This window comes from Triticum urartu, chromosome 2A (assembly GCF_056163025.1).
Source record: "Triticum urartu cultivar PI428250 chromosome 2A, HENAU_Tu73, whole genome shotgun sequence".
NCBI lineage: Eukaryota > Viridiplantae > Streptophyta > Magnoliopsida > Poales > Poaceae > Triticum > Triticum urartu.
Genome location: NC_141874.1, coordinates 129,505,694 through 129,531,366, shown reverse-complemented (window position 1 = coordinate 129,531,366; position 25,673 = coordinate 129,505,694).

Here is a 25,673-nt window from a genome sequence, read left to right as displayed (position 1 = left end):
GCCGACTGGTGGGGCCGCCGGCTGCCGACCCTTTGGCCGACAGGCCGGCCCCACCCCTCGGGGATCTTATCGGGGGCTGATTACTATTACCTTACCCCTGGTGACGATGGCTTTGTCGTGGTAAGCATGGCTACAGTGCCGCCGCGAGGAGGCTCATCACTATAGCCTTACCTTCTCTTGTCTCCTTAATGAAGCACCTCCTTGGAGGGAAAGAGCTGGCCGGCTGTGGGAATCCTGGCTGCCTTCGGGATCTCCCTTACCAAGGGGGCCCGCCACCCATGGGTCGTACTCACCCCTCGCCGTGGGTGACGTCACGATCATCGTGGCAACAGTGCCGCGCCGGACAGGGATGGTCGCCCCGTATGGTGCACTGTGGCCATGCGTGCGCCGGGATTCAGGGGTAGCAGGCTTTACTGTAGCCATGTCCTGTCTTGTCGCCGTTATGTGGGTGCAGACTCTGACGGCAAGATCTTAGCCGCCTGCTGAGGGGCTGGCTCCCGGGAGTCAGCCCTTTCATGGCCGGCTTTTGGAAGTCGGCCTTCTCGTGGTCTTGTTTCTCAAGGATTTCAGGGCTGGGTTGCCTTTGCGTAGCCGGCTTGAGAGGTAGCCGGCTGGGGGAAGACGGCCCCATGTCTTGGAAGCTTGGAGGCTTGTTCGGCTTGTAATTTTTCTGAAGTGCCAGGGGAAGCCGGCTAGGCTACCCGTGGTCATTTACTACGATAGTAGTCCCCAAAGCTGGTTGGGCTCCGAGGCAGAAAAAAGTCGAGGAGCTCGGTCATCTTCCTATCTTGAGGAGCCGGGAACCGGAAGCCGATTTTGACTAGGCGCGCCATCTCTTAGAGATCTCGAAGTTTGAAGGTGGGTGCCAGTCGGCGCGCGAGTCCGGCTGTGAACTGACCGCTCGTCATCTGCGTGCCACGTGGCATCCCCGGCTGGAGGGGCCTGCCAGCCCATGCGCGCGACGGGACACCACCGCAGTCTGGGGCCCGCCACTACAGGGCCTCGGCCCACGCGCGGATCTTCTGCGGCCTGGACGGACCGCGCGCGCCCCAGTGGAGGTTTCCCCACGCCGTAATGGCGCAATAATTGCGGGGCGTGGGGGGAGTGGGTGCAGTTAATCCCATGCCCCCCACGTCCTGCCTCCTCGGCTTCGCCGCACGAGGCTATAAGTAGGGGTAGAGGAGGGGAGCGCCAAAACGCTCGCGCGCTCTCCCTCGCTCCGCCCCTCCTTCTTCTTCCTCCTCTCGTCACGACAGCCACCTGTCGCCGCTCGGCCTTCGTGCCAATCTTCTTGGCTCGCCGCCGCTTCATCGCAGCTGGGTTGTGCGCCCTCCTTTCGGCGTACCTTCGTCGCTGCCGCGTCGTCCTCATGGCGTTGTCGAGCTCCTGGGACGGCTCAAACATCCATGACGACCACGTCGACTTCATCCGTCGGACGCGGCGGTTGCCAGGCGCGGATCTCATACGGGTCCGCCTCGCGCCGGAGAGGGAGATCTCGCCGGCGCCAGAAGAGGATGAGCGGGTGATCTTCTGCTTGCACTGCCTGCGTGGCTTCACCCTGCCGGCGAGCGGGTTCCTCCGCTCGTGTCAGGACCCCGATTCCAAGTCACACCAATCTAGCCGGTAACACCTCATATCACTTTGCGGCCTCACGCATGGTATCCCACGGGTGTCACCTTACCATGGCCCGGGACCGTTTGCGCCTTTTGGCTCACGTATATGATAGTGTTGGTAGCATCCATATGACAAAGAACCCAGGCCGACATGGCTAGTCGTGAACCCAAAGCGGCACAGACCTATGGAGACAGGCATACATGAATCACATCGAGCATCTCGATCATCAACGAGTGATTCCGGGCTGTAGCACTGGGCTAACAGGACTCCGGATATCATCACGTGACATTTCCCCGAAGGGACAGACATAGCAACGAAGTGAAACACATGCCGGCCAGTCAAGTGTCCTGAGCAGTAGTGCTGGGCTAGCAGGACTCCAGTGAACCGGGCTGTAGCGGACTACTATGGCTCGAGGAACACTAGACTACATTTCCCCATAAGAAAGGCTGCCAAGGATAAACAACTAGATTGTCGGATCCCACTCATACCAAGCATTTCAATCATACACACAATATGCCCGATATGAGTATATACAACATGGCATCACAACAAAACTCTACAACTCAAGTACTTTATTTAAAGGCTCTAGAGAGCCATACATAGCATGTTCATACAGATAGGGGTCACATGACCCGACACTCAAGTCATATAATCATTCAAGCACATGCGGAAGCAACTAGTCTGAGTACAGACTCTAGAAAGAAAGAAGGCTTCTCGAAGCCTGTCTATCTACATAGGGCCCTCCATGGCCAAGATCACCACCTGGGTGGCTAGTCACTCGTCGACGTCAAGGTCTACGTAGAACCCATCTGAGGGGGCGGTGTTGTCGTCTAAAACAGTAATTAAGCAAACATGAGTACAAAGGTACACAGCAAGTCTTACATCAGAACCTACTATACATGCTTATTCTCAAGAAGGCGGTGGGGTTGATGCAGGAAGCCAGCTTTGACTCTTGGCTAAGCTATCCTATGGAACTCCACCAGTAAAATAGTTTTCGCACACGAGTCCACTACTCACCAACACAATACTCCACCGGGGATCCTCCCTCGTCATCCTACGAGAGGGCCATCCTCGGTACTCACACTTATCTTGAGTCTTTTAGTAGTGTCCATTAACTTGTCTATGAACTGTATAGGCAACCAAGTAGTCCTTTACCGCGGACGCGGCTATTCGAATAGTTTATACCCTGCAGGGGTGTACTTCGTCATACACGCTTTCACCACTTACCGTCGTTTACACGACATGTACTCGGCAACCTTCAAGCGGAAGCCCAGCGAGGGTGTCGGCCACGGCCTACCTAAACACTTAAGTCTCTAGTCCAGGTTTATCGCCTATCCAGGTTCCATCCGCAGGGAGTCCGGCCGAGGTTTCCACATATGGCCCCGAACGATGTGAACAGGGTTCCTGAGACACCAAACGGGTGACTCGGTACACCGTGCCACGGTGTATCTACCGCAACATAGCCCACCCCTAGGGTCAGCGCTACGCACGGCCGCCAACACATAACCTACAAACACTAGAAACTAATTGCAACTCCTGGATAGAGTACTAGGGTGATTAAGAAGCCGAGAGGGTCCATTGGTTTCGGGCCCAATGTACGGTAGTAACTGCATCTTAAATCACACATACAGATCTCAGTTCTTATGGACGGCCTCAATGAAACAACCCACCATGTACTCCTACATGGCCCCTCATCGATACCTTTACCAAAACATGTTCAATACATCCCTCATATTACCGACATAAGCATTTCACTCTAGCTCATCACCCAGATGAACCAGACCTGACTCAACTCTAAGCATAGCAGGCATAGCAAGGTAGGAATCACATACATGGCTCAATCAACTCCTACACATGCTAGTGGGTTTCATCTAGTTACTGTGGCAATGACAGGTCATGCAGAGGATAAGGGTTCAACTACCGTAGCACACAGCAATTTGAATCATGATGTCTTAATGCAGTAACAAGAGCAGGAGCGAGAACATGGGTTGTATCGGAATGATCAAGGGTTGCTTGCCTGATGGAGTGGTAACGGGATACGGCCCTTCAGTTGGATACTCGTGAATATCCTCGGAGGCAGAACCTACCACGAAGAACACATCGGAACACAATCAACACAAGACGATATGCAGCAATATGATGCATGCTATGACATGGCAATATGATTGTGTCTTGGCCTAATGCAAGCTAAAATAGAAAGGGATGAACTCATTTGAACCAAAGATTCAAATATTAGCTCATTAAAAATGGCATTTATGGTGCATTTCCTTATTCTGCTTAAGCAGCAAGGTAAACTTGTTTTGTCATGCATGAAACCATTACAGATGGATAGATTGAATTTTTCTGATAATTTTTCATATATAATTTATCTCATTTGGAGCTATGGTTGAATTTCTATGAATTTTTGAAGTTTGAACTATTTTCTGGAATTTCCTGAATAAAAATAATTCCAGAAAATGCATTACTACGTCAGCATTGCATCATGCTGACCTCAGCAGGTCAAAGGTGCCAGTCTAGGTCAAACCTGACTGGTGGGCCCCTTCTGTCAGCCTCTCAGTGCACTAACTACGTTTAGTTAGCCTAATTACTGGGCAGGGCCCACTAGTCAGTGACTATACTAATTAAACTAACTAATTTTTAGTTAGAAACTAATCTGGATAATTAGCAGACGGGAGGGCCACTTGTCATTGACTCAAAGGAGTCAACCTGGGCCCACCCAGTCCATGTCAGTGGTCAAACCACCGGTCAACAGGGCTAATCCCGCGGGCGTTGAGTCACCGGCGAGGCCGAGACGGCGGAGGGCTTCGGCAAACGCCCTCAGGCGACCAAAACGACGGCGGAGACCACCCGTGCGAAGCCCAGGCTCTCGCGCATCCAATGGAGCAAGTGTGAGGAGCTGGGGTGGAGTGAGCTCGCCGGAATCGAGCTCGTGGCGGCGGCCGGAGTTCTGGCGAGGTCGGTTTCGACGCTACGGTGCACGGGAGGAAGAGCTGGTGGTGGCTACAGGTTCTTGGTGCTGCACTGAGCACGGTGAGGCGCTCCGTTGTGAGCTTGCACGGCTGTGGCCATGGCTGTGCCATGGCCGGCGGCGGGGAGCTCTCAGGTGCGGTGGAAACGGTGGCTACAGGGGCCAAACGAGCACGGGAGCTAGGGGAAGAGGAAGAGGAGTGCACAACGAAGTCGGAGAGGGGGTCAGCGAGCTCGGGGAGGTCCTGGCGGCGGTGAATCGACCGGAGATGGCTCGGGTGCCCGAGGTTGAAGACGAGGGCGAAGGCGGCGATGCAGGGCCTCCGGCGATGCATGGCTCGGTGGGGAGGACGAGGGAGTCGAGGCGGAGCTAATGGGCTCGTCGGAGGGGCGAGGGAGTGGCTGTAGTGGCAACTACGGCGATCGGCGGCGAGGGACGTGCTCGGCCGTCGCGGGGGAGAGTGAGAGAGACGAGGGGGAGAGTGCGAGAGGATGAGAGGGAGACGTGGGGGTCACGTGGCGTCCTCCGGGCGTCTCCCGGCGTCGGCAGAAGCAGGAGGTGGCCGGCGCGCGGCGAGCACGCGCCCCTGCCTCCTGGCGCGAGGTAGGGGGTGACTGGCCGAGCCAGTAGGCTGGGCTGAGCCAGGTAAGGCCCAGGTGGGCTTCTTTCTCTGTTTTTTTGATTTAGTTTCTGTTTTCTATTAAACTGCAAATGTTTAGCTTTATTTAAAATACTAGCACATTCCCAAAAATCCTGAAAATAAATGTGGCCTCTGTTTAGATTATTTCCAACAGGAAACATTTACTCCCAGAATTATTTGAGCATTTAAATGCCCAAATTCAAATACTTATGATTTAATTCAATGACCCTTTGTTTGACCTAGAAAATTGTGCACCAATTTTGCCAGAGGTTCTAACCTAAGACAAAGAGAGTGAACATTTTAGAAGGGCATTTCAGGTTCATTGAAATTATTTTTAGTAAACCCTAGTTGATTTCAAAAGGGATGCTGGGGGTTCTGCCTTCCCCATTTCAAGTTTCTGATGAAAAGTAAACATGATGCACACTCTAATGCATGGACTAGCTAGGGTGTGACAACTCACCCCCACTCAAAAGAATCTCGTCCCGAGATTTAGGATCCTCTGGAAAGAAGGTGGGGTACTCAAGTCGAAGACGATCCTCCCTTTCCCAAGTGGCTTCTTCCTCGGAATGGTGTGACCATTGAACCTTGAGAAACTTGATATTATGACGTCGAGTGGTACGCTCGGCCTGATCAAGGATACGAACGGGATATTCTCGGTAGGAGAGGTTATCTTGTAGATCAAGCATTTCGTGGTCCACTCCACGGATAGGATCCACGAAGCAACGCCTGAGTTGTGAAACGTGGAAGACATCGTGAACTCTGGAAAGATGCTGAGGTAGTTCCAATTGGTAGGCAACTTCTCCTCGTTTGGTAAGAATGCGGAAGGGTCCAATGTAACGAGGGGCCAATTTGCCTTTGATACCGAAACGATGGGTTCCCTTTAACGGAGTAACCCGAAGGTAAGCCTTCTCGTCGACTTCATAAGCCATAGGCTTATGTTTATGATCATATTGACTCTTTTGACGAGATTGGGCTGTTTTCAACTTCTCACGAATAACGCGGACCTGCTCTTCTGCTTCCTGAATCATATCCGGGCCAAAGAGTTGTCTTTCCCTGGTTTCTGACCAGTTAGGAGGCGTTCGACATTTCCGTCCATAGAGAACTTCGAAAGGAGCCTTGTCTAAGCTGGCTTGATAACTATTGTTATAAGCAAACTCCGCAAATGGATGGCATTTCTCCCAACTCATTCCGAACGAGATGACAGAAGCTCGGAGCATATCTTCCAGAATTTGATTGACTTGTTCCACTTGACCACTTGATTGAGGATGGAAGGCGGTGCTAAAGGAGAGACGAGTTCCCCTAGCATTTTGGAAACTTTCCCAAAATCGAGAGGTTAAGAGACTCCCACGGTCTGAGTTAATTTCCAATGGAACACCATGAAGAGACACTATTCGGGAGATGTATAACTCAGCTAGCTGGCTAGCGGTGATACTCTCACGAACAGGTAGAAAGTGGGCTACTTTGGAAAGTCGGTCGATCACAACGAAGATGGCATTATTCCCTCTCTTGGTCCTGGGAAACCCAGTGATGAATTCCATACTGATTTTATCCCATTTCCATTCAGGAATAGCCAAAGGTTGAAGGGTGCCAGCAGGCCGTTGATGTTCTGCTTTAACACGACGACAAACGTCGCAATTAGCAATGTATTGAGCGATTTCTCTCTTCATCCTAGTCCACCAAAACCTTTGGCGTAGGTCTTGATACATTTTGGTACTACCGGGATGAATGGTGAGAGGGGATTCATGAGCTTCCTTAAGGATCAGTCGCCTCAGGTTTCGCGCCTTCGAAACCACTAGGCGATTCCCAAAGTATACGACAACTTGATCATCAATGGAGAAACAATTCGCGACTCCTTTCTTAATGTTTCTCTTAATATGGGAGATTCCCGGATCTACCTTCTGTGCCTTGATGATCTAATCCGTAAGGGTAGGTTCCGCTACCAGGGTGGATAGGAATCCTCGAGGAACAATGTGAAGGTTTAGCTTACGAAATTCCTCATGGAGAAGTGGTTGACTTTGTTGTAACATCAGGTTGTTACAATAGGACTTACGGCTTAGCGCATCAGCCATGACATTGGCCTTGCCCGGGGTGTAAGTTATTCCTAAGTCGTAGTCCGAGATCAACTCGACCCAACGTCATTTCCTGAGATTCAAATCTGGTTGGGTGAAGATATATTTCAAACTTTGGTGATCGGTGAAGATCTCGCAACGATTACCGAGAAGGTAATGTCGACAGGTTTTAAGTGCATGGACTACAGCTGCAAGCTCTAGATCATGTGTAGGATAATTTTCCTCATGTGGGTGTAATTTCTGTGAAGCATAGGCAATTACCTGACGATCTTGCATGAGTATGCAACCTAGTCCTTGTCGTGAGGCGTCGCAATAGATAATAAAGTCCTTGGAGAAGTCTGGTGGTACTAGTACGGGGGCAGATGTCAGGCGTCTTTTCAGTTCTTGAAAACTGATCTCGCACTGTGGAGTCCACTCAAACTTTTTATCTTTCTTGAGGAGTTCAGTTAGAGGTTTAGCAACCTTGGAGAAATTTTCGACAAAGCGGCGGCAATAGCTCGCTAAGCCAAGGAAGCTCCAAACTTGCTTGACCATCTCAGGTGGAGTCCAATCAAGGACGGCTTGAACTCACTCGGGATTGATAGCAATACCCTTACCAGAGATTACATGGCCTAGATAGGTCACTTCTGGCAACCAAAATTCATACTTGGAGAATTTGGCATAAAGGCGATGCTCTCGAAGTTTCATCAATACCAGCCTTAGATGTTCGGCATGTTCCTCTTCATTCTTGGAGTAGATGAGTATGTCATCGAGATATACTACGACGAATTTATCCAAGTACTCCATGAAAACCGAGTTCATTAACCGGGAGAAGGTTGCCGGGGCATTGGTTAAACCGAAGGACATGACGGTGTACTCGTATTGGCCATAACGAGTAACAAAGGCCGTTTTGGGAATGTCCCCGTTTCTGATTTTGATTTGATGGTAACCCAACCTCAAATCCATCTTGGAGAAGACTGAGGATCCAGCGAGCTGATCATACAGATCGTTGATCCTGGGAAGCGGATATTTGTTCTTGATGGTGACCAAGTTGACAGGTCGGTAATCCACAACCATTCGATCCGTTCCATCCTTCTTCTTAACGAAGAGGACGGGGCAAGGACAAGGAGAGGAACTGGGACGGATGAAACCCTTTTTCAAGGACTTATCGAGTTGATTCTTAAGCTCGGCTAGTTCTAGGGGTGCCATCTTGTAAGGTCTTCTAGAAATTGGAACGGTTCCTGGAACAAGGTCTATCACAAACTCGACATCCCTGTCAGGTGGAACACCTGGCAGTTGTTCTGGAAGGACATCCGGAAAGTCTTGGACTACCGGAACATCTTCAAGGTCTGGAAGGGGGTTGGCATTTAGGGAGTAAAGTTGGCGCTTGGCCACTCGAGTTAAGACATTAACTGTCTTGCCCGAGGGGTGGGTAAGTCGAACGGTTCTAGTGGCACAATCGATCTTAGCATAATGAGCTGACATCCAGTCCATACCCAAGATGATATTTATGTCGCAGGACTTGAGAGCTATTAAGGATGCAAGGAAGACAAGTCTATCGACAAGAATTTCGTTCCCAAGGCTTACTCTAGAAGTTTGCCATTTGGAACCCGGAGTTTGAATTACCCTGGAAGTGGGCATGTCGCAGAATGTCGTGTTATGCAATCGAGCATAGTTCTCGGATATGAATGAATGAGATGCTCCAGTATCAAAAAGAACAGATGCCGGATGGCAGTTAACAAGGAGCGTACCAAGGACGACGTTAGGATCCTCATGAGCCTCCTCGGCTGAAACATAATTGACATGGCCACGTGCAGTGGTGGCCGGCTTGGCGTAGAAAGTCTTCCCCGCTGGCTTACCACGGCCAACGGACTTTCCAGTTCGATTTGGGTTGTTGTTCCGGGGACACTCTCGGCTATAGTGACCCGGTTCTCCACACTTGAAGCATGTCACCACATTGGGGGGTGGAGAAGCATTAGCAGCGGGGCCACCATAGGGCTTGGGCGGTGCAAATTTTTGGTTGGGACGAGGCGCCTCAAAGGATGGCCTCGGAATGAACCTGGGTGGCAGTGCCGTGCTTGGAATCCACACCTGGCGCTTCTGAGCACCAGAGCCAGATGAAGAGCCAAAATCACGGGAGTGCTTGCATGAAGCGTCATAATCAGTCTGGCCTGTCTCAGCACTGATGGCTTTATTAACCAACTTCTGAAAGGATGTGCACTCGTGCAGACGGAGATCGCGGCGAAGCTCAGGGCTAAGTCCCTTGCGGAACCTTGCCTGCTTCTTAGCGTCAGTAGATACCTCTTCAGGAGCATAACGTGCCACATTCCCAAATTCACGACTGTAAGCATCCACAGTCAGTCTTCCTTGGGTGAAGTTGCAGAACTCCTCCCTCTTGCGATCCATGAGACCTTCCGGAATGTGATGCTCACGGAAAGCCTCACTGAATTCAGCCCAAGTAGTGATTTGACCGACCGGGCGCATAGCTTCGAAGTTTTCCTACCAAAGGCTAGCAGGGCCTTCGAGGTGATAGGCAGCATAAGTAACCTTGTCGGCTTCGGCTACGTTGGCAGAACGTAGCTTGTGGGTGATGCTGCGAAGCTAGTCATCCGCGTCGAGGGGCTCGATGGAATGGTTGAACTTTGGTGGGTACAGCTTGATAAAGTCATTGATTGACACCAAGTCATTTCGCGGGTGGCGTGCAGTGTTCTGCTCAATCCGCTCCAGCAGGCGGTTAGTCTCACGCTTGTTTCTTTCCGCCTCTAGCATCACTTCGTCCTGAGAAGGCGGGTGAGGCAGATTTTCACCTCTAGCTGCAGTGGCTTCCCCCTGCTCCGGGACAGCAGGGTTGCCGCGGGTGTTGACCATCCTAGGAGAAAACAAAACAACGGTTTAGACAAGCATGGCTCAAACTTAGCAAGGAAGTGCAGAATGTAATGGATAACACGGAATGCAGAGATGTTCATCTGTATGTCATGGTAATATAAAACTGCCATATATATACCAACGGTCATACACATCATACATAGTTTAGTACAAGCCCAGGCTACAGTACAACTATGATGAAAGACGTTACATCTCATCGGAGGCATTCCAAGCTCCTATACATTATTTGTCTACACCTCCGGAATTGATTACACGCCAAGTCATATTCCACAAGTCATGCAGGACAGTGGAGATACAACTACTACAATACTAGTGGTATTACTACTAACTCAGATAGCTCCGTAGTAGTCCTCACAGAAGTCACCTCAATAGCCTGGAAGTTCAACGTGACCATCCGGAAACAGACGGTCCTGAGGAGCCTGTGGACCATAGGGGCTAGGATGAGGTCTTGGACCAACAAACGGTGGCCTGCGGGGACCATGGGGTGGGGTGATGCCTCCCACATCACACCAATCCACCATGTACGGCAGAGCTGATCTCACAGGATACACATCCCTTGTATCCATACATCCAGCTTGCACCGTAGGTGCAAACCGAGTCAATGTGGCCCAATGATCAGCACGGGTATTGAAAAGCTCCAGCCTCAAGGCCCGATTCTCTCAGTCCTTATCTTCGAGCATCTTGGCAGTGGTACGAGTTAATGAGTCCTCCTGAGTGGAGTCAGCATAGATGGCCTGAAGATACCCTTGCGCTCCCGGAAGTGAAGCTGGCATGTAACGGAAGTCGGTGTTCTGAAGCAGGCCAGTCCGGACTCACAAGATGGTCATCATGGAATAGGCAGCATCCCGCACAGCCATCTCAATAGTAACCCCAAGTCCATAGGAACAGTGAAGGGGCTCGGTAGATCCAGGATAAGAAGGAAATATCCTGACGGTGCAGAGATATTGGCTTTGATTAAAGTCGCGGAACTGCTCTTCGACAGTGTATTCGGGATCCCAACGGTACCCCGTCTCGATCATTACCCGGACTAACATAGCAGTATGACCAGGCACGTCGAGGCACCGGGTCAGGCAGACCACTTGGTTCTGAACACGGTTGGCCATCTGAAAGCACAACCACAATGCAAAGACATCAGAATTTCTACGGAAAATTGGACAGCATAACGGCTGTAAATGCTTAGAAAAAGATTTGAGACATCCACAACAGTTCACAATACCACTCAACAACATCATATCAAGGTTTTGATTCAATTAGCAACATACTAAGAATAGAGAAACTAAACTGGGACTTGTAACAACAATCCTATAAGCTACAACAGATTAGTAACACGTGAACCTGATAGAAGAAGAGAGTCTAGTCCTTAACCCACGTTGAATGAGAAGAGAATGACTCAGAGCAGAGGCATAGGGTAAAGGAGTAAAAGAACCTTACGTTCCCTCCCACAATCAATTCCCCTACATATAACTAAAGCATTTCTAGACTCGACATCGACCAGTTTGGCTCAACGAACCTACAGGCAGTCCGGCTCTGATGCCAACGCTGTCAGGACCCCGATTCCAAGTCACACCGATCTAGCCGGTAACACCTCATATCACTTTGCGGCCTCACATACGGTATCCCACGGGTGTCACCTTACCATGGCCCGGGACCGTTTGCGCCTTTTGGCTCACGTATATCATAGTGTCGGTAGCATCCATATGACAAAGAACCCGGGCCGACATGGCTAGTCGTGAACCCAAAGCGGCACAGACCTATGGAGACAGGCATACATGAATCACATCGAGCATGTCAGTCATCAACGAGTGGTTCCAGGCTGTAGCAGTGGGCTAACAGGACTCCGGATATCATCGCGTGACATTTCCCCGAAGGGACAGACATAGGAACGAAGTGAAACACATGCCGGCCAGTCAAGTGTCCTGAGCAGTAGTGCCGGGCTAGCAGGACTCCGGTGAACCGGGCTGTAGCGGACTACTATGGCTCGGGGAACACTAGTCTACATTTCCCCATAAGAAAGGCTGCCAAGGATAAACAACTAGATTGTCGGATCCCACTCATACCAAGCATTTTAATCATACACAAAATATGCCCGATATGAGTACTGTGACACCCCAAATTTTTGGCCTTGTTTTATTAAATTAAAATGTTTCCAGGAATTGAAACTTTGATTTTTTTTTGGACTCCCTTTCTTAAACATTTTCCTTTCTTATTATCATTGAGTTGTTCCCTAAAATGAAAACATTTCAAATATGTTATTGGACTTGTTTAACCTCTCAAGAAAAACTTCTCTTTTATCAGTATAACTAATTACATAATTAATTTGCTTGATCTTTATTTTCTTGAAAAATGGTTTTTCAAGGTTATATGGCCATATTTGAACTATAACCATTTGATAAATTCACTTAAAATTCCAACCAAAATTTGGAGATGTCATGTGATGTTTTTAAATCACTTTTATTCAAAAATATCTTTTATTCATGTAATATTTTAAGCTCTGCATCAATTTTCCTTCTCTGGTCCAGAGTGCAATTTTGCACTACAACCCATTTAAATATTTCTTTCTGGCCTCCACGAAAATTATGGGATGTTGGTAGTAGCATATGATTCAACATTATGCAAAAACCTAGTGCTGTTCTTTGAAAATTTTGAGTGAATCAACCTCTTTTCCATTCTGGTCCAGCCTTGTGATTTCTACTGCAACCCTATTTATTTTTGCTCCAGTAACCTTGTGCCTTCTCCTGCTTATAGTCCTCCCTACCAAACCCCTAAGTCCAGGAGCATGCACTTATTGGATCATTTTTAGTTCATGAAATGATGCCATCTATCTCCTGTCCAGAATTGAAGTTCAGCAAAACTTGCACTAGCAAGTTTCTCCTTTTGTCCAAATGACCTCACCACTCTCTCTTGCATCTAAGGAGACCTTGATCTGGAGATTTTGGCCACCCCAAGTATTGCCTAGATGCCCTTGGCATTTTGACAAACACCCTGTGTGCATAGCCAGATTTGGCATGGATTCAAGTTTACATTGTGAACTTGGCCACCTGACCTAACCACCATGTCCATTCACCCTCTAACTAACCCTAACCTAGCCCTGTTTCTTCCCAGCCTCAACCGCGACCTTTAGCATGCTTTAGCATTTCGTCGAGCACATTCAGTGCGTGCTCTGGCTGTGAGCAGAGCGCGCGTTTTGCACGTGCCACGCCCGAGTCGCCACGTCGTGCCCCTAGTTTTTCCCGCACTAGAGAGCCGCGCCACGCAGTCCCCCTCTCACCGCAACACGCCAAGCAGGCCCTGGTGCCCTGCAGCACCGCCGTCAGAGCCGCTTGGCGGCATGCCTGCGGCTGCATCCGCCACCGCCATGGGCAGCGCCGCCCAAGCCACCCCGGCTCGCCACCTGCCCCAGGGAGCCGCAGGAGCTTATCTCCTTGCTCGTCGGCTAGTTCTCATCGCCTCCACGTCGCCCTGTAAGCTACAGAGAGGCGGTTCGCCGGCATCCTCATCCACCGCCGCGGAACCGACCTCGTCGCGCTATAAAAGGAGGTCCCCGTACTCCCCCGAGCATGCAGGCAACCTCAGGCCACCCCAATGGCACTCCACTAGCTCGCATTCGACCCGGGGAGGCCTCCTTCCTCATCTCCGGCAACCGCAGCCGCCGCCATTGCCCCAGCCCTTCCAACGCCACCAGGTCCTCCCCCTCTCCGTTCTCTTCACCAGGAACCTTCTCATCCTCCTGTGAACTTGTTCCCCTGCTCGATTTTGATCGGGAACCACCGCAGCCCCAAACTCACTTCGCCCCCGAAGCCATCTCCGCCGTGAAGCTCGTCGCCGGCAACTCCGTCCACGTCGGCGACCATGGCGGGTACCCCCGAGTTCGTCTCGACCTCCTGAGCATGCCCATGCACTCAGATCACCGAGGGACGCTGCCATTCGCCGGCGAGCCTCGCCGGAGCTCCGCCTCTGTTCGGTTAGGGGGAGACGACGCGCGCGTGGACCAGTCAAACCTGACCGGTGGGCCAGGCGGGCCCACTGACAGTGACTCACGCGCCAGCCACGCTGGATAAGTGGAGGCGTAAAGGCTCAAATACGTCTTCTCTGTCCGAAAGCGTAATCTCGTTTGAACCGTTTTCTTTTTCTGATTTTATTCAAAACAGATTTTGACCAAATCATTGACTGGCTATAACTTTTTAAATATAACTCCAAATGAATTGATTCTTTTTCCTACATCTCTCAAATTCTGTCTAGTTTATTTTAAGATTTATTTGAAAATTTTCCAAACAACTTTTTTGTACTGTTTTTGAAATATGTGTTATTTGCATATTTTTGAAAATAGGATTTTGGAAGAGAAGAAAGCTTTCAAAAGATTTGGAGTGCACCCTGCCCTTCCACACCATGAAGGTAAGCATTCTAAACCTCGGAATAATATTTTTGGTGTGTTAGTTGACACGTTTATAACACCACCTTATATCGGAGAACTTGTTATTTCATGTGATATGATCATTTGCATGAATGCATATCAGTGATTTCCTTGCTGTTGGAAATGAATATACTTGTGATGGTAATCATCCTCATGTGCCTTGCATGCATGCCGGAAAGAAATCCGGGAAAGCCTCTGCCTTGGGTAGGCGTGAGCTTATCGCCGGTCTCCATCGGGACGGTTATGTCCGGTATGGCATGGTAAGGTATATTGAGTCGTGATTTTGTTGGTTGAAATATATTTGTTATACATGTCATGCAGGGAATTTATAAACCTCCTGAGTCGACCGTAGATCGAGTCTTGTTCCAGTAACCCCCATACTTGTTTTGTACTACCACTTGTCCCTGCCGCAGGTACGGTACGGTTCAGTAAGTCGTCAACCCCTTTCAAGCACACACCTTACAGAGAGGCCATGGTGGAAGATACCGGTTGTAGCCGGTAGGCAGGCCACCTGGTCCGGGGGCATGGGTGTTTCCGATTGGGACCGAGAGGGGAGGCCACCCCTTAGAGCGCGCGATATAAATTTGATCCCATGCTACGCGAGGTTGTAGCCTCCCCACTTAGAGTTTTGCTTAACAAGTGTCGTGGGTGATTCCAGACACTGATGAGTTAAGCTGGTGTGTGCAAGTTAGGCGTGTTTTCAACTAAAAGGCCATAGACGGAATTAGTCCCGATGGACTAAAGGAATCCGTTACTCGTGGGTAAAGAGTACACCCTCTTCAGAGATTAAACCTATTCGAATAGCCATGTCCATGGTTAAGGATTAAAGTCTGGGATGGGTCAAGTGTTGGTCTTAGTGTCGGTCTTCGGAGGTGAAATATTGTTAAACCAAACTTGGATACCTATTCGAATAGCCGTGTCCACGGTTAAGGACCATGCAGGGAATTTATAAACCTCCTGAGTCGACCGTAGATCGAGTCTTGTTCCAGTAACCCCCATACTTGTTTTGTACTACCACTTGTCCCTTCCGCAGGTAGGGTACGGTTCAGTAAGTCGTCAACCCCTTTCAAGCACACACCGTACAGAGAGGCCATGGTGGAAGATACCAGTTGTAGCCGGTAGGCAGGCCACCTGGTCTGGGGGCATGGGTGTTTCCGGTTGGGACCGAGAGGGGAGGCCACCCCTTAGAGCGCGCGATATAAATTTGATCCCATGCTACGCGAGTTGTAGCCTCCCCACTTAGGGTTTTGCTTAACAAGTGTCGTGGGTGATTCCAGACACCGATGAGTTAAGCTGGTGTGTGCAAGTTAGGCGTGTTTTCAACTAAAAGGCCGTAGACGGAATTAGTCACGATGGACTAAAGGAATCTGTTACTCGTGGGTAAAGAGTACACCCTCTGCAGAGATTAAACCTATTCGAATAGCCGTGTCCATGGTTAAGTATTAAAGTCTGGGATGGGTCAAGTGTTGGTCTTAGTGTCGGTGTTCGGAGGTGAAATATTGTTAAACCAAACTTGGATACCGACTGGTTACTTGTGAGGACCATGATTATTATTTTGTGATGGACTAACCCGTTGCATTATTTGTATCCCTGGGATGGTTATACCTCCTGGATATTTATTGTGATCATTTATTTTATGGGCCCTTTATGTGGTGTCGCTCAGACGCCCGACTGTGGCATTTCTTTTATGAGCCCTTTATGTGGTGTCGCTCAGACGCCCGACTGTGGCATTTCTTTTATAAGCCCTTTATGTGGTGTCGCTAAGACGCCCGACTGTGGCATTTCTTTTAAAGCCCTTTATGTGGTGTCGCTAAGACGCCCAACTGTGGCATTTCTTTTAAAGCCCTTTATGTGGTGTCGCTAAGACGCCCGACTGTGGCATTGCTTGTTATTTATTTCATAAATTTTAATACTACTATGTTACTGCATATTCATAAATAACACGCCTGCACGCATCAGAGTTTTATTTATCTTTTGTGACTGACATCATGAGCATAAAATATTTTCAGCACATCATTGTTATGTTATACCTGTGTTCATAATGTTTGCGAGTACATTCAAAGTACTCACTGGCTTGTCCCTGGCTATTGTCTTGGCCAGATTTCTGCTTGGAGAGGAGCGTTGCGGTGACAGCCCCGGAACCCACGTAATGGTGATAGCAGCCTCGCGAAGATAGGAGTTAACCTGGTCAGCTGTTCCTGTGGGAAATGGAGTCCCCTATACGGTCATGATCCACAAACCGCTTCCGCCATCAACCACCAGAAACCTTTTGTTGTACTCACAGGCCAGAATGGTCTTGTACTACATATGTTGTATTTTGCTTGGAATTTCTATATCAAGTTGGTGCCTCATCAGCTAATAGTTAACCTGGGGCTAGTGAGTACAACGACCATTTTCTAGAATTTAAAACCCGGAAAACCGGTCGTGACAGACTTGGTATCAGAGCCAGGCTGACCATTGGCTAATCCTATCTTAGCCGGGTCTATAAACTTAGGCAAACCAACCCACCAAACCATAACCAAACCCTAGCCAAGCTTCTCGTGCAAGATAGCCACACAGTGACCCAACACCTTTTGGCAGTCGATGCCCAACCTATCAACCTAACCTGTCGCTCATGCGCCAGTGATCGAATCTTAAATAGTCCTTTCTCGCAAGCGTGCAAAGGAAGACTCCGTCCCCTTTTTCCCATAAAAAGGGGCACTCTAGCCCCAACACAGCACAGCACAGCCTCTACCCCAAACCAAGCTACAATGCCTGGCCCTGTCGTGCACAATGAGACCACAGCAACCAACCTTGGAGGCTTTGTGACCATACTCGCAAACCTCACCCGTCGTGCCTATGCGTTAGAAGAGCCCCCAGAATATGTTGTGTACCAAGGACCCATGAGCGGTGAGAACCGTCAATTTTGGGCCACTATACACATCTACTGTAGGGGTCTAGAGCCCGAGCGCCCCTACAGGTTCACTGGAAGAACAACTTCCTTTGAGCCACAAGCCATCCAACTAGCTGCTCGAGAGGCTATAATTCATCTCCGGCACTTGTCGCCCAGAGTTAACTGTCGCTCGTTCCACTACTACCCCAGACGTGAAGGGTATGGTAGACCACCCCAAGTTGCCAACGGAGATCACGAGACAGATCCTGCATTGTTGCACCTAGTGCGCTATGTAAGTGCACTAGAGGAACTGTGCGATCAAATCACTATTGATCTAATCGCAGCTCGTGGAGAGCTGGTTCGTCGAGCCCCGGCGAGAGAAGAGAACGAGCCCAACGTCGAAAACCCAGTCGTGCTGTTTGGACACCCGATCGAGTCCCTGAGGCCTGCCCCAGCCATCGGCCAAGGTGCTGCGATAACCCCAGAGGTGCTTCGTCGCATATTGGGAGCACACTGCAATGGGATTGTGGCCAACAATCCCCGAGATGGTCCTCATCGCTACCCCGAGCCTGCAGCCCCTCAACCCACTCCAGCTAATTCCGACGACGAGACCCGTGGAGGAGCCTCAAGGCACGCCCGCTTGGATGTAAACGAGGTAGATTAAGTCACCCGAGTCGTATCGAGTACCAGTGTACCCTCGCTTTGTAATCGTGTGGCCTTGTAATTAAATGCCGCCTGTTGTCCTGCCTCTGTTTTAATAGTAGCCTTGCCTGGATACGCCAGTATGCAGTATAAGATTTCTATCCCGGACACAGTTACACAAATCACCCCGTCAATCCCACAGTAACACATCACTATAGTGAAATGTGTGAATCTATGGCTTGACCCCGACCCTTGGAACAGAGCTGAAAATTTTCTTTACCATTCACCACGGTAGAAATGACCCAGCTCCAGTGCTATAAAAAGGCCACCGCGTGACCTTGCCAAGCACCTCTCACCTTTTGCACCACCCTCACAACCATTTCTTGCCATGCCGAGCCCCAGTATTTATCTGAGAACCCCAGATGCAACCCCGGGTAGTTTTGTCAAGATATTGCGGGATTTTACCTGTAGTACCATGGGCGCTACCCAGCCACCCCAGTACGAGCTGTTCAAATCGAGAATTACCCCTTCCACCTCAAGATATTGGGCAGCAGTACACATCCCTGCCGTAAACTCAAACCAAGATCCAACGGAGGTCTCCTTCGTGGGGAAATCTATGCCAACCCCACATATGTCCATAGAAGCTGTTGCATACGAAGCGCTTGCTCGCCTTCGATTCGCGGTACCCTATGCCAGCGAACGAGGGTATTACTACTTCCCGAGCTGTGCAGCACCCGGAGGGGTGACATCTTTTCCCGGTGGACGAATTGAGAGAGACCCAGTCCTGGCCAACCTTGTCCAGTACGTCATCGCTCAAGAGCGTTTAACCCAACGTGTGATGGGTTATCTCCAGAGCCTCGTAGATTTAAATCCTCAGATCGCCATCGGCAGAGCACTAAGGCCCGACCAGGAGAGACACGTACATCGACTGGTCAATCCACTTCCCCCGATAGAAGAGGAGTGTATCCCAGTACCGGAGATGTTTTCTAGGGACGCCCTCCAGTTACCATTCCCATTTTAGGCGTCGCTGCGGTGTTCATTATTGCAACATTTATTTATGTGTGTGACTTATGCGTGATACCCTGAGTTTGTATGACGAGTCAATTATTTGGCTTCTACTAATGTGTGTAGTTTTTGTTGTGGTTTATGCCCCTTTAAATTAACTGTTTTTCCCTCGTAAAATCCTGGAGTGAGATTTCTTTTCCCTGAGTTGCTACATCTGCACCTTCTCACGGCGTGGATTAATTAATTTCTCGCAACACCACGGCAGCAGACTCACAACCATAATCATGCGAACACATACACTTTTTGCAAAACTTTGCAACGGTGTTACATCCAGCTAATCACCCCCTAACAACAGTTAGCACCCGGCACACCCCATCTACTCCTCGTGATCACCACCACCGCGGAGAGCCAACACCCGAGCAGCAGCGTCGCGACGATCGTCGAGGACCATCGCGCACAGGAGCACGGAGAGCCCCAGCAGTGTCGCCAGCCCTCCGCATATCAGGATCACAAACCAGTCCGGCATCGCCTCCGCCATTAGAGCCTAACCCGAGCTTTTGTAAGCAGTAATTGAGGAAGAAGGAGGAGGAGAAGTGAGGCCAGGTGCGAGGAAGAAGAGAGGGGCACCCCGGCCGTTTTATAGCTCGAGCTCGGTGTACGGTGGGCGAAGTCCACCAACGCCGCACGTCGCCGATCCCCGGTGTTTGGAGACGAATCCGCGAGCAGTGCCGACAGCGCACTGGCCCGCGAGTTGAGTGCACACTGCACCGACAGCTAGCACACCGCGCACTACCGCGGTACGGCCTAGATGCCCTACGCGCTAGACATCGCCGGTGGAGAAAGCGCGGGAAAGCGTGCGGGAGAGAGGAAGAAGAGAGAACCAGAGGGAGAAGAAGAGGCTGACAGTGGGCCCCGGGTCCACCTGTCGGCCAAAGAGAGCACTGTGCTCTCGGGTACGACCAGCGTATTATAAGATTTAGAATTTATTCTAAATTTACTGCGTCCGATGTAGAAATCTCATGTTTTTGTCCCGAACCGTAGATTTTTCCACGCAGCACCAGTATTCACACTGTGGTTTTTCACCACTTATTGCCCTCTCACTGTAGCCACATTTTTATTGCGTATAGTTTTCTTAAAACAACTTTGAACAAATCTCGAGGACGAGATTTTTCTTAAGGGGGGTAGTGTTGTGACACCCCAAATTTTTGGCCTTGTTTTATTAAATTAAAATTTTGCCAGGAATTAAAACTTTGATTTCTTTTGGACTCCCTTTTTTAAACATTTTCCTTTCTTATTATCATTGAGTTGTTCCCTAAAATGAAAACATTTCAAAGATGTTATTGGACTTGTTTAACCTCTCAAGAAAAACTTTTCTTTTATCAGTATAACTAATTACATAATTAATTTGCTTGATCTTTATTTTCTTGAAAAATGGTTTTTCAAGGTTATATGGCCATATTTGAACTATAACCATTCGATAAATTCACTTAAAATTCCAACCAAAATTTGGAGATGTCATGTGATGTTTTTAAATCACTTTTATTCAAAAATATCTTTTATTCATGTAATATTTTAAGCTCTGCATCAATTTTCGTTCTCTGGTCCAGAGTGAAATTTTGCACTACAACCCATTTAAATATTTCTTTCTGGCCTCCACCAAAATTATGGGATGTTGGTAGTAGCATATGATTCAACATTATGCAAAAACCTAGTGCTGTTCTTTGAAAATTTTGAGTGAATCAACCTCTTTTCCATTCTGGTCCAGCCTTGTGATTTCTACTGCAACCCTATTTATTTTTGCTCCAGTAACCTTGTGCCTTCTCCTGCTTATAGTCCTCCCTACCAAACCCCTAAGTCCAGGAGCATGCACTTATTGGATCATTTTTAGTTCATGAAATGATGCCATCTATCTCCTGTCCAGAATTGAAGTTCAGCAAAACTTGCACTAGCAAGTTTCTCCTTTTGTCCAAATGACCTCACCACTCTCTCTTGCATCTAAGGAGACCTTGATCTGGAGATTTTGGCCACCCCAAGTATTGCCTAGATGCCCTTGGCATTTTGACAAACACCCTGTGTGCATAGCCAGATTTGGCATGGATTCAAGTTTACATTGCAAACTTGGCCACCTGACCTAAACACCATGTCCATTCACCCTCTAACTAACCCTAACCTAGCCCTGTTTCTTCCCAGCCTCAACCGCGACCTTTAGCATGCTTTAGCATTTCGTCGAGCACGTTCAGTGCGTGCTCTGGCCGCGAGCAGAGCGCGCGTTCTGCACGTGCCGCGCCCGAGTCACCATGTCGTGCCCCTAGTTTTTCCCGCACCAGAGAGCCGCGCCACGCACTCCCCCTCTCAACGCAACACGCCAAGCATGCCCTGGTGCCCTGCAGCACCGCCGTCAGAGCCGCTTGGCGGCATGCCCGCAACCGCATCCGCCACCGCCATGGGCAGCGTCGCCCAAGCTACCCCGGCTCGCCACCTGCCCCTGGGAGCCGCAGGAGCTTATCTCCTCGCTCGTCGGCTAGTTCTCATCTCCTCCACGTCGCCCTGCAAGCTACAGAGAGGCGGTTCGCCGGCATCCTCATCCACCGCCGCGGAACCGACCTCGTCGCGCTATAAAAGGAGGTCCCTGAACTCCCCCGAGCACGCAGGCAACCTCAGGCCACCCCAATGGCACTCCACTAGCTCGCATTCGACCCGGGGAGGCCTCCTTCCTCATCTCCGGCAACCGCAGCCGCCGCCATTGCCCCAGCCCTTCCAGCGCCACCAGGGCCTCCCCCTCTCCGTTCTCTTCACCAGGAACCTTCTCATCCTCCCGTGAACTCGTTCCCCTGTTCGATTTTGATCGGGAACCACCGCAGCCCCAAACTCACTTCGCCCCCGAAGCCATCTCCGCCGCGAAGCTTGTCGCCGGCAACTCCGTCCACGTCGGCGACCATGGCGGGTACCCCCGAGTTCGTCTCGACCTCCTAAGCACGCCCATGCACTCATATCACCGAGGGACGCCGCCATTTGCCGGTGAGCCTCGCCGGAGCTCCGCCTCTGTTCGGTCAGGGGGAGACGACGCGCGCGTGGACCAGTCAAACCTGACCAGTGGGCCAGGCGGACCCACTATCGGTGACTCACGCGCCAGCCACGCTGGATAAGTGGAGGCGTAAAGGCTCAAATACGTCTTCTCTGTCCGAAAGCGTAATCTCGTTTGAACCGTTTTCTTTTTCTGATTTTATTCAAAACAGATTTTGACCAAATCTTTGACTGGCTATAACTTTTTAAATATAACTCCAAATGAATTGATTCTTTTTCCTACATCTCTCAAATTCTGTCTAGTTTATTTTAAGATTTATTTGAAAATTTTCCAAACAACTTTTTTGTACTGTTTTTGAAATATGTGTTATTTGCATATTTTTGAAAATAGGATTTTGGAAGAGAAGAAAGCTTTCAAAAGATTTGGAGTGCACCCTGCCCTTCCACACCATGAAGGCAAGCATTCTGAACCCCGGAATAATATTTTTGGTGTGTTAGTTGACACGTTTATAACACCACCTTATATCGGAGAACTTGTTATTTCATGTGATATGATCATTTGCATGAATGCATATTAGTGATTTCCTTGCTGTTGGAAATGAATATACTTGTGATGGTAATCATCCTCATGTGCCTTGCATGCATGCCGGAAAGAAATCCGAGAAAGCCTCTGCCTTGGGTAGGCGTGAGCTTATCGCCGGTCTCCGTCGGGACGGATATGTCCCGTATGGCATGGTAAGGTATATTGAGTCGTGATTTTGTTGGTTGAAATATATTCGTTATACATGTCATGCAGGGAATTTATAAACCTCCTGAGTCGACCGTAGATCGAGTCTTGTTCCAGTAACCCCCATACTTGTTTTGTACTACCACTTGTCCCTGCCGCAGGTAGGGTACGGTTCAGTAAGTCGTCAACCCCTTTCAAGCACACACCGTACAGAGAGGCCATGGTGGAAGATACCGGTTGTAGCCGGTAGGCAGGCCACCTGGTCCGGGGGCATGGGTGTTTCCGGTTGGGACCGAGAGGGGAGGCCACCCCTTAGAGCGCGCGATATAAATTTGATCCCATGCTACGCGAGGTTGTAGCATCCCCACTTAGAGTTTTCCCATACTACAAGTGTCGTGGGTGATTCCAGACACCGATGAGTTAAGCTGGTGTGTGCAAGTTAGGCGTGTTTTCAACTAAAAGGCCGTAGACGGAATTAGTCCCGTCGTCCTCATGGTGTTGTCGAGCTCCTGGGACGGCTCAAACATCCATGACGACCACGTCGACTTCCTCCGTCGGACGCGGCGGTTGCCAGGCGCGGATCTCATACGGGTCCGCCTCGCGCCAAAGAGGGAGATCTCGCCGGTGCCAGAAGAGGATGAGCGGGTGATCTTCCGCTCGCACTGCCTGCGCGGCTTCGCCCTGCCAGCGAGCGGGTTCCTCCGCTCGTGTCAGGACCCCGATTCCAAGTCACACCGATCTAGCCGGTAACACCTCATATCACTTTGCGGCCTCACGCACGGTATCCCACGGGTGTCGCCTTACCATGGCCCGGGACCATTTGCGCCTTTTGGCTCACGTATATGATAGTGTTGGTAGCATCCATATGACAAAGAACCCGGGCCGACATGGCTAGTCGTGAACCCAAAGCGGCACAGACCTATGGAGACAGGCATACATGAATCACATTGAGCATGTCGGTCATCAACGAGTGATTCCGGGCTGTAGCACTGGGCTAACAGGACTCCGGATATCATCACGTGACATTTCCCCGAAGGGACAGACATAGCAACAAAGTGAAACACATGCCGGCCAGTCAAGTGTCCTGAGCAGTAGTGCTGGGCTAGCAGGACTCCGGTGAACCGGGTTGTAGCGGACTACTATGGCTCGAGGAACACTAGACTACATTTCCCCATAAGAAAGGCTGCCAAGGATAAACAACTAGATTGTCGGATCCCACTCATACCAAGCATTTCAATCATACACACAATATGGCCGATATGAGTACATACAACATGGCATCACAACAAAACTGTACAACTCAAGTACTTTATTTAAAGGCTCTAGAGAGCCATACATAACATGTTCATACAGATAGGGGTCACATGACCCGGCACTCAAGTCATACAATCATTCAAGCACATGCGGAAGCAACTAGTCTGAGTACAGACTCTAGAAAGAAAGAAGGCTTCTCGAAGCCTGTCTATCTACATAGGGCCCTCCATGGCCAGGATCACCACCTGGGTGGCTAGTCACTCGTTGACGTCAAGGTCTACGTAGAACCCATCTGAGGGGGCGGTGTTGTCGTCTGAAACAGTAATTAAGCAAACATGAGTACAAAGGTACTCAGCAAGTCTTACATCAGAACCTACTATACATGCTTATTCTCAAGAAGGCGGTGGGGTTGATGCAGCAAGCCAGCTTTGACTCTTGGCTAAGCTATCCTATGGAACTCCACCAGTAAAATAGTTTTCGCACACGAGTCCACTACTCACCAACACAATACTCCACCGGGGATCCTCCCTCGTCATCCTATGAGAGGGCCATCCTCGGTACTCAAACTTATCTTGAGTCTTTTAGTAGTGTCCATTAACTTGTCTATGAACTCTATAGGCAACCAAGTAGTCCTTTACCGCGGACGCGACTATTCGAATAGTTTATACCCTGCAGGGGTGTACTTCATCATACATGCTTTCACCACTTACCGCCGTTTACACAACATGTACTCGGCAACCTTCAAGCGGAAGCCCAGCGAGGGTGTCGGCCACGGCCTACCTAAACACTTAAGTCTCTAGTCCAGGTTTATCGCCTATCCAGGTTCCATCCGCAGGGAGTCCGGCCGAGGTTTCCACATATGGCCCCGAACGATGTGAACAGGGTTCCACAGACACCAAACGGGTGACTCGGTACACCGTGACACGGTGTATCTACCGCAACATAGCCCACCCCTAGGGTCAGCGCTACGCACGGCCGCCAACACATAACCTACAAACACTAGAAACTTATTGCAACTCCTGGATAGAGTACTAGGGTGATTAAGAAGCCGAGAGGGTCCATTGGTTTCGGGCCCAATGTACGGTAGTAACTGCATCTTAAATCACACATACAGATCTCAGTTCTTATGGACGGCCTCAATGAAACAACCCACCATGTACTCCTACATGGCCCCTCATCGATACCTTTACCAAAACATGTTCAATACATCCCTCATATTACCGACATAAGCATTTCACTCTAGCTCATCACCCAGATGAACCAGACCTGACTCAACTCTAAGCATAGCAGGCATAGCAAGGTAGGAATCACATACATGGCTCAATCAACTCCTACACATGCTAGTGGGTTTCATCTAGTTACTGTGGCAATGACAGGTCATGCAGAGGATAAGGGTTCAACTACCGTAGCACACAGCAGTTTGAATCGCGATGTCTTAATGCAGTAACAAGAGCAGGAGCGAGAACATGGGTTGTATCGGAATGATCAATGGTTGCTTGCCTGATGGAGTGGTAACGGGATACTGCCCTTCAGTTGGATACTCGTGAATATCCTCGGAGGCAGAACCTACCACGAAGAACAC